The sequence below is a fragment of the Vicia villosa genome, unplaced genomic scaffold, assembly GCF_029867415.1.
Source record: "Vicia villosa cultivar HV-30 ecotype Madison, WI unplaced genomic scaffold, Vvil1.0 ctg.004427F_1_1, whole genome shotgun sequence".
NCBI classification, from domain to species: Eukaryota; Viridiplantae; Streptophyta; class Magnoliopsida; order Fabales; family Fabaceae; genus Vicia; species Vicia villosa.
This window is the reverse complement of record NW_026706437.1, coordinates 89,115-98,076: the sequence shown is the minus strand read 5'-3', so window position 1 is coordinate 98,076 and position 8,962 is coordinate 89,115. Positions and strand designations below refer to the sequence as shown.

At 38.0% G+C, this 8,962-nt stretch overlaps 1 long non-coding RNA gene across 6 annotated transcripts; it reads right to left on the bottom strand.

Annotated features, from left to right (window-relative positions):
* Positions 1 to 461: 461 nt before the first annotated feature.
* LOC131642058 (uncharacterized) lies at positions 462 to 4,737 on the bottom strand. Of its 6 annotated transcripts, none has more exons than XR_009295731.1 (10): positions 4,584 to 4,737; positions 3,833 to 4,182; positions 3,446 to 3,747; positions 3,000 to 3,353; positions 2,806 to 2,905; positions 2,530 to 2,685; positions 2,253 to 2,441; positions 2,049 to 2,159; positions 1,805 to 1,964; positions 462 to 1,557 (listed from the first exon to the last, which is right to left on the bottom strand). It is a non-coding gene; the product is annotated as an uncharacterized LOC131642058 (long non-coding RNA). The 6 variants fall into 6 exon arrangements; XR_009295732.1 differs by having other exon boundaries at positions 1,805 to 2,159; positions 3,000 to 3,075; positions 3,168 to 3,353; XR_009295735.1 differs by having other exon boundaries at positions 1,805 to 2,159; positions 3,833 to 3,904; positions 3,989 to 4,182.
* Between the last annotated feature and the right edge of the window lie 4,225 nt (positions 4,738 to 8,962).

Below are 8,962 nucleotides of genomic sequence, written 5' to 3'. Positions count from 1 at the left end.
ATGTGATTTGTTTCCTCTAATGTCCAGTCAGATATATTATTGTTCAAGCGCTTTTGGGTTGGGAAAAGATTTAGCCTGAATATATTTTTAAAAGATATTTTTTTGGTATTTTGATTTGTTCAAGTTTTATATCAATCAAAGATCTCAATCAACATTTTGAAAATTTAATTGTATGCGCTTTTGTATGCGCTTTTTTGGTACATTAGCTTTAACTTTTGCCGACGCTAAAAATATTTTCTTAAAACTTGTTTTCTAAATGTTGTAGAACCTATTTTAAAACCTTTTTTAAAAATTGGTTTTAAATGTCAATACATAGACCAATATTTCTATGAATATTATAACACATTGTCTGTTACAAATCAATATTCATAGACATGCCAATTTAATCAATTATGGTTAGAACAACAAAACGATTACTTCAGCTCAACTAATTCACAGGTATTCATATAATCCATCAAAATATTTAATTGCATAGGTATTCATATCAGTATATTCACAAAATGTCAACTAATCCATCAACCATATTCAACTACAAAGATAATCATATTCAACTAATCCATCAAAATATTTTCTACAATCATAAATTCAAATAATCCATCAAAATAAAAAATATGTCAAACATAATAGAAGATAAGATATATCGTTCATCTTTATCCACTAATTGATCATAAAATTCATCTTCATAATGAAGACGAGTAATAGGACCAACCCTAGAGTAGAACCCGCCTGTTAGATATAGGTATGCTAATCTTGGATATCTTCAAAAATCGTGTTCGTTCACTTTCCGAACAAAGTATTTCGACCTTATTCTTGTCTGGGTTCACAAAATCTTTGCGGGGATAATTCTCGAAGAACAATCTGTTTCTGACAATGGAGAACAGATCAGAATGTAGAGGAAGTATGTTTTTCGTCTTCGAAACCGAGGCCAAATGACTCCTTATATAGGAGATCAACAATAGAAACCGAAATGACACACCTGTTCAGTAAAAACAGTTATGTTGGTTGGGAAACGACTCACCTGTTCGGTAAAACGTTTATGTCGGTTGGGAAAGGGTGCAACTATTCAAACGAAAATTTCGTTCGGGGTGCTGCCCTGCACCCCGCCCGCTGACCTCAGCCAGGGGCGCTGCCCCTTGGACCCCGGCAGGGCGCTGCCCTGCACCCCGCCAGGGGCTCCGCCCCCTGTATTCAATTGCACGTTTGGCTCTACGAGCATGCACTCTGCACTACCCTAACTCGTTTCAAGCTTAACGCATAATTGCATCGGCCTACAGTAAATCACATTATTACCAAAATACATTGATGATACTAAAATCACCAACACCGCCTACATACGTTGTTGAAATTCTTCAAACTTGATTTTCAGCATTAATGCACGTTAATCATCTTTAAACGGTTCTCTCATTAAATGTTGCAAATGCTGCAACGGCCTCAACTCTAGCAGCCTCATTGTCCAATGCAGCCTCTTCTTGTGTCTTCAATGAGGTCTCTAATGCTGGAAACTTAAGGGAAAGGAAAAGAGAAGGAGGAATGCGACACTACCTCTGTTACACGACCCTGTCAAAAAGAAACTGTCAAACGATTTACAGGTCAAATTGTTTGTTTAATAAGCACCGAAGTATATACAACATAATTGTGTTTTATTTTGAATTTTGTATCCGATTATAAAACTGATTAATAGTAGCAGTTTTTTACACAATCAAATCAAACATACTAAAAAAAAAAGCCTTTTCACTACTATTAAACCAAAACATAAAAATACTTATTTTTAGAATATAGCATGATCATTTATCTAAAGAATTACCTGATATAATTTAATCAAAGAAATCATAGTTGGTATAATATCACATCTAGATATAAATCTAAATAATCACATGCCATCCTCTTCACTTAAAAGAGAAAAATAGTTTGCTTTACTCTGTGGTACTCGAGCTTTTCTTTGTGATCGGAATATTTGTATACCTCTAACAAAATATAAACGAATATTTAGAACCATCTAGCATAAATAAATAAATATACACACGAATATTTAGAACAATCTCACTTACGTATCAATCATCTCCTTCATATCAGGGTATTTTGTTTGATCATCAACTAATGAATCCAGATAATATACTATTTCACTTATAAGATTAATCGCAACCAACAACCAGTGTCCACTGTAAAATAAAACAAAAGTTTAGATGCAAATTTTCTATACAACGTCCAAAAACGAAAAATTATAATAAATGAAGCTAGAATGAATATCTAACCCATGGCCAGTATTATATGGTAAAAGAAACAACTTTTATGTATCTCTGTTGGTCATAAATGCACCGACTAAGTACTCTTTGGTTGGATTTGGATTTTGATCGATTAATCGTGTGTTGATACAGGTTGGAGATAAGAAAGAAAATCTTTCTGTCAATTGACGTGGACGCATCAATTTGTCATACAAGAACCTGAAATAAAAACATAATTAACATTAGACTATTCATTGAAATAAGTAAATAAATCATTAAATTAATTAAATAAAATTGATCGTAGTACCTGATATATAAATTAATGATATATACAACAACTTGAAAATTGATGATACAACTTGAAAATTCTAAAATGTTAAATTGATGTTATTACTATCTTCGAGAATTTCTAAAAAACAACAATGAACTTGTTAGCTCTATCTTCTACATCTGCACCTATAACCTGAAACAAAACCAAAAGATCGAAATTCATACCATGATAAAACAAAACTTTATTCGAATTTATACTCAAAACTCAAAAGTTATACTCAAAATTCTCATTTTTGAAAGAAAGACAATATACCTTATAAAATTCTCAACTCCATAATGAATTGACACCATTTCTCCATAAGTTCATCCGATTGATCTTTTGAGTAATGAGCACACTTGAATTCGTCAAAGTACTACATAATAATATAACATAGTATGTGATTTAGTTCAAACACTATGCCATTTTATGAGAAATATTAAAATAATTCCTAAGTTAGAAATCCATACCGTGGATGGAATCTCTATTTGATCCAAAGGTATAATTTCTCTTACAAGATTAATCGCAACCAATAACCAGTGTCCACTATAAGATTAAACAAAGGTTAGATGAAAATTTTCTACACAACGTCAAAAAACAAAAAATTATAATAAATGAAGTTAGGATGGATATCTAACTCGTTGCTAGTATTAAATGGTAAAAAGAACAACTTTTCTGTATCTTTGCTGGCCACAAATAAATCGAGTACATATGCTATGAAATCATCTGGTTTTATTTTGATTAACCCTGCGTTAATAGTGTTGGGAGCTAAGAAAGCGAATCTTTCTTCCAATCCATACGGGCGCATCAATTTGTCATACAGCCTTAAATAAAAATATCATTAACATTAGACTATATTCATTGAAATGAGTAAATAAATTGTTCATTTAATTAAACAAAGTTGATCGGAGTATACCTGATGTAAGTACCGATAACACCGAGGCCTAATTCCAAATGTTTAAAACCTTGATCCATATCCTCTTTACCAATTGCTTCCATGTATTCAAAACCAAAAATGTCTGCCTTCATAGGTATAAGATGAGTACCACCATCTGGAATATCTGTTATTCCTAATAATGTCCGAAGGCACGACCTATACTGAGAAGTAGGTTTTTTGCTAGCCGCGGTCTTCTTAGCAACAACCATTTTTAGTGTGGAAATGTTGTTAATTTCAGGCTCCTTACCCCTACTGACTTGTTCAATCTCTTTAGCATGAATCTAAATATCATATAATTAGCTAGGTGAAGTATAAGATCAAGAATTAACATTTTCTATGCATAAATATCATATAATTGTGTTATACCTCTTTTTTTGATGCAACTGACTCGGTTTGCCGTGTAATTCCCTTATCTTTTGATTTGGGTTTTGTAGGAGTCTAACATTACCATGTAAAAAAATGTGCGTAAAATGCTCGTAAAAACTTTGAATACCCAAAAGTTCATAATGGTTTTAAGCATACCTCATCATCTACGTTAAAAGAAATAAAGAAATAACTTGTATTTTAATCAAAGAAATCATAGTTGTTAGGGGTGGAGGGAAGAAGAGGATCCATTGTGTCATAGTTGATATAATTGCAAATGGTTGAGTCTGGTCAAAATAATCAGAAGCCATTGCCTTAAAAACTTCTACAGCCTGAAATCTTCAATAATTGCACTAAAAAAGAAAAAGTAATCACATGTTAGTGAATGTGTAAATATTGAAAAAATATTTGATCAAAGTCTTCAATTTCCACAATTGATCAAAGTCCCAAGCGATTTACTATAACATCACATATATATCCAAAAAATGTCCCATAAATGTTAAAAGAATTAACACATAATTTACCTGATGAATCATGATGAGAGGCTATAGCCTTATGCGGAAAATTAAAAACCATTGAGATATTTGTGTGTATGTGGTTAGATTTAGACCATTTATGAGAAGTGCAACATCTTAATCCAGGAGAAAAAACATGAACCAGAAATTTTTGTACAACCAGATCTAAAAGAATTAGGGTTTATCCAAACGAAAAAACATGTACCAGAAGAAAGAGAAGAGCATAGATGAAAGTTTACCTTTATATATGAAAGAGTGAATTCTGCATAAAAGCAAGTGGGAGAGCTTAGATCTAGAATCTCTTCTTTGGCTTCTTTCGTTGTGCTCCTCCCTTAGGTCACTCACTCACACTATTTAATATGTGGTTGATGAGAGTACTGTATTTATTTTGACACAAATGGTTGAATTTAATATGTAATTTGATTTAATAAAAAGAAAATGATTCTTCATCCATGGTCTTATTATTATTAGCACACACAATCTACACATTATTTAGAAAATACATTAAACACTCCTAAAAACAAAGAGTTTGGTTGAATTTAATATGTAATTTGATTTTGAATAAAAAAAGGTGAAATATATGAGGATTTATACTTAAATATATTTATATAGAAGTGAATTGAAATTGATTTTAACTTTAAATTAAAATCAATTATGAAGCCAAAATTATTTATATTTAGAAACAATATTTTTAAAATCAATTTTATATATTTAAAAGGATTTTTATATGTTTCAAATGTGAAACCAAATATAAATGAATTTTTCTTTGGCCACCTCCCTATGGGGGTGACCCCCAGCGAAAATCCCAAAATACCCCTGCTTCGGAAATGAACTTCCGAAGCGCTTTTTTTTTTAAAAAAAATTTCCTTAATTCGGAAGTGCATCTCCGAAAACACCTCATGGGGGGTGTCTGCGGAGATGAACTTCCGAAAACACCTTTGTTCAGATTTTGGGGGGTTTCGGAAGTTCATTTCCGAATTATGCAGAAACTGTGTTTTTTTTTTATGTTTTTTCTAAAACAGTCTCGCATTTTAATTAAACGTAAACGCCAAATAAAATAAGCAATAGATAAACTGAAAATACTAATATGATAAATAAACAAAAAAAATACTAATCCGATGAAAATAATATATACAAACCGAAAAAAATAAAAATAGTGTGCTAAAGATACAATCCGATAACAAAAAATATATAAACCCGACCACTACTGGGTGTGCCTAAACCTCTCGCCCTGAGACCTCCTCTGCCGCCTGTATGTCGCCGCACGGTCCGCATCAGTGACGATCATCTCCATCACGGCGACTGCCTCTGGACCGCCCCGCTCCACGATACCTCGACCCAACGCGTCCCGCCCAAGCATCGATATCCGCTGGCAGATCGGCATGAGATCAATGGCGTGATCATCCTCGGCCTGCTGGTTCTCCAGGATCTCCTTGTGTGCTGGCCTAGGAGCGCCGGGAATGTCGGGTCTCAGAAGAGGATGTGACACCCGGTAGAACCATGTGATGTATCCCTCCTCACTGTGCCAGTCCTGGGTGACCCGAGTGAGACGGTACTCCAACGGTACCACATGATCCTCCCAATGCTCCCATATGGCAGTGAGTTGCACTCAGGTCACAGTGTCGGGAGCAGCCTCAAAGGGTGACCTGGGTATCCGCTGCACGAATCCGAACTGACGCATGCACCGCTCAGGGAGATATCGAACCATGATGCCGGTCCCGCAAGCCAACCAGCCAGAATAAAGTGCAATGCCGTTAAAGGGGACAATCTGAGCGTAGTCGATGAACGGCCTCCAGGTGACGTCGTCGTGCAAAGTGCGGTCCAGGTATCCACGGTATGGTCCCACCGCATCGTTCCCCCTCTGGAGATCGTATCTGGCGGCCCTGGGCAAGGCGTCCACGTACGCAGGATCGAGGTGGTAGCCGTGGATGCGGGAGAAGTAGGAGATGATCCAGCTCTGAAACAGAAACAAGATAATGTATTAAAATTAAATACGAAACATATATAAATAAATACGATAATGTATTAAAATAAAACGTACCGTAAGCAGTGTGCAGGATCCGACCAACTGCCTCGTCCTCCAGTTGGAGGCCTCATTCAGCTTCTGGTAGAGATATGCCAGAGTAGCTAACCCCCAGTTCCACTGGTGAACGGTATCCAGGTCCATGAAATAGCGGAGGTAGGCCACGTCGACGTACCTGGCACTCTTGTCCACAAAGCATGCAGCGCCTACCACATGCATGTACCAGCACCGGAGAGCGCAGCCGCGGTGGTACTCCCTGAATAGGTCGTTACCCTCCTGCTCGGCCTCGGCCGCCGCGTCCAGGTGGAACTCAAAATAGAGGCTCAGTGTGTTGAACCGGGCATGACACCCAGAAGTCGAGACGCACTCCAGGTGAGCAACCTCGTGCGGCATGCCCAAATAGTGCATCATCCACTCAATGGCCTCGACCCTCTAGATCCTGGAGTGGTCCAACAGCCACCCCCTGATGGGCAGGTGGAGAAGACACTGGACGTCATGCAAGGTGATCGTCAACTCCCCCACCGGCAAGTGGAAAGAAGACGTCTCCTTGTGCCAGCGCTCCACAAATGCCCCCTGCATACCGGTGCTGATGGTGGTGTACCCGGTCATGCAGAGCCCGCTAAGCCCTGAACCTCGCACATGGTCGTTAAACCACTGAGCTGATGGTTTAAACAGACCGAAAATCTTCCTGGAGTGGTTCACCATTTTCAATGGCTCTCTCTCCTGTTACAAAAAAAACAAATAAGCGAGAAATAAACGGTAAAATTATAAAAAATGGTGACAAATAAACGGCTAAGTTAAAAAAAATACCTCTCCCTCCCAGATCCGCCGAGCGACGTGATCCTGGTAGTGAATCAGCAGGGAAGTGTCAAAAGGCCCTCCCGGATAGCTATCCACCTCCTGCTCCTCCTCCTCCTCCCCGACTGGAGGGTCAACATCCGGTATCACCTCCTCCTCATCCTAATCCTCCTCCTCTCGCTGGCGGGAAGAAGATACCCGAGCCAGCCTACTCCTAGAGCCTGAAGCAGATGAAATCTCCACCAAGTCCTGTGGAACGCGCACACGGCGTCTCCGGCCCCGTCCCTGGGTCGACGCCAGCTGCGCCGCCGCCCGCTCGCGTCTAGTCGACGCAGTCTGGGACTCCCTGCCCTGTCTGATGCGTGCTGGCTGGTTGCCTGACATGTTCCTGTAAACAATCGAAATTGATTAATATGCGAGACAAATGAAAAAACAAAAAAAAATGCACTTCTGATACAGTTCGGAAGTTCATTTCCGAAACTGGGATGGAGGTGTTTTCGGAAATGAACTTCCGAAACACCCCTGCGCAGAGCTTTTCTGCAACCTTCAATGGCAGACCCCAAAATCAAAATTCAAACCTATGTATACACATTCTAAACATCCTAAATATCACTATAAACCTAACCTAATACATTTTTTGCTATTTGTAAACACCCTAATATACATTTTAATCATAGATCTTAAAATCAAAATGCTTACCTATTGAATAGATTGGAGGACTTTAGAATGTAATAGAGCAAGTAGATGGAGCCTTTGAGGTAGCTTGGAACTGGTTTGCACAAAAATCTCTTTGGGGTTGAGTTTGAAGAAGATTAGGGTAAATGATTTGGGGGAGGGGGCTGTTTTGCTTAATCTGCAAAATGCGCAGTATTTCGGAAATGAACTTCCGAAAATGTGTTTTCGGAAATGCATTTCCGAAATAAGTTAAATTTTTCAAAAAAAAGGCGCTTTCGGAGATGCATCTCCGAAAACACCTTTTTCTTACATTTCGAAAATGCATTTCCGAAGTCAGGGGTAGTTTGGGTTTTTCACCAGAGGTGGGCTAGAGAGTTGGGAGGTTGGCAAAGAAATTTTCATATAAATTATTTAATACGAACATACTTAAATAAGTGATTTGAATAAGTTTTTTTTTACAGAATATAGTTGCCTTTATAATAAAACACATTAAATAAAACATATGAAAAGAGGAAAATGAACTAAAGAAAAAACAAAGCGATATGAAAACAAGTTAGTCTCTTAGTCATTTCGTGTTTTCTGTCTGTGGTGCTTTGTGTGTGGCTCTGCCTTGTCTGTTTGCTCTTGGGTTCTATCATGAGAGGTAATAGAAATGCTGTTGGAGGGGGAGGATGGATGGAGGTTAGGAACAGGAGACCCTTCTACAGCTGGAAACCTCGGTGGGATACGTTTCCCTTTGGCGGAAAAAATTTGAATTTTAAGGGGCTGAAGGAGGAAGTTGTGACATCTATCTACTTCTCAGAAATACCTGATTTCTCTGTGTCCAAGGAGTTGTTTGAGTTATTTGGGTGTGTAGGCAAAGTGGTAGAGGTCTCCATTTCACCTAGGAGGAATAATATTGGGAAAAGATTCGGATTTGCTAGATTCGTGGATGTGATGGATGAGCGAATGTTGGCAGTGCAGATAGATAATGTGATCATTGATGGCAAGAAAATTCACGCTAATTTACCACGGTACCAAAGGAATAATTTTGATGGAGGTTCTAAGGGTCCGGAGGATGCTAATGTTCCAGTGAGTCGCTTTGTAGGTAGGAAGGTGTTGTGGAGGGATAATCGGAGCTTT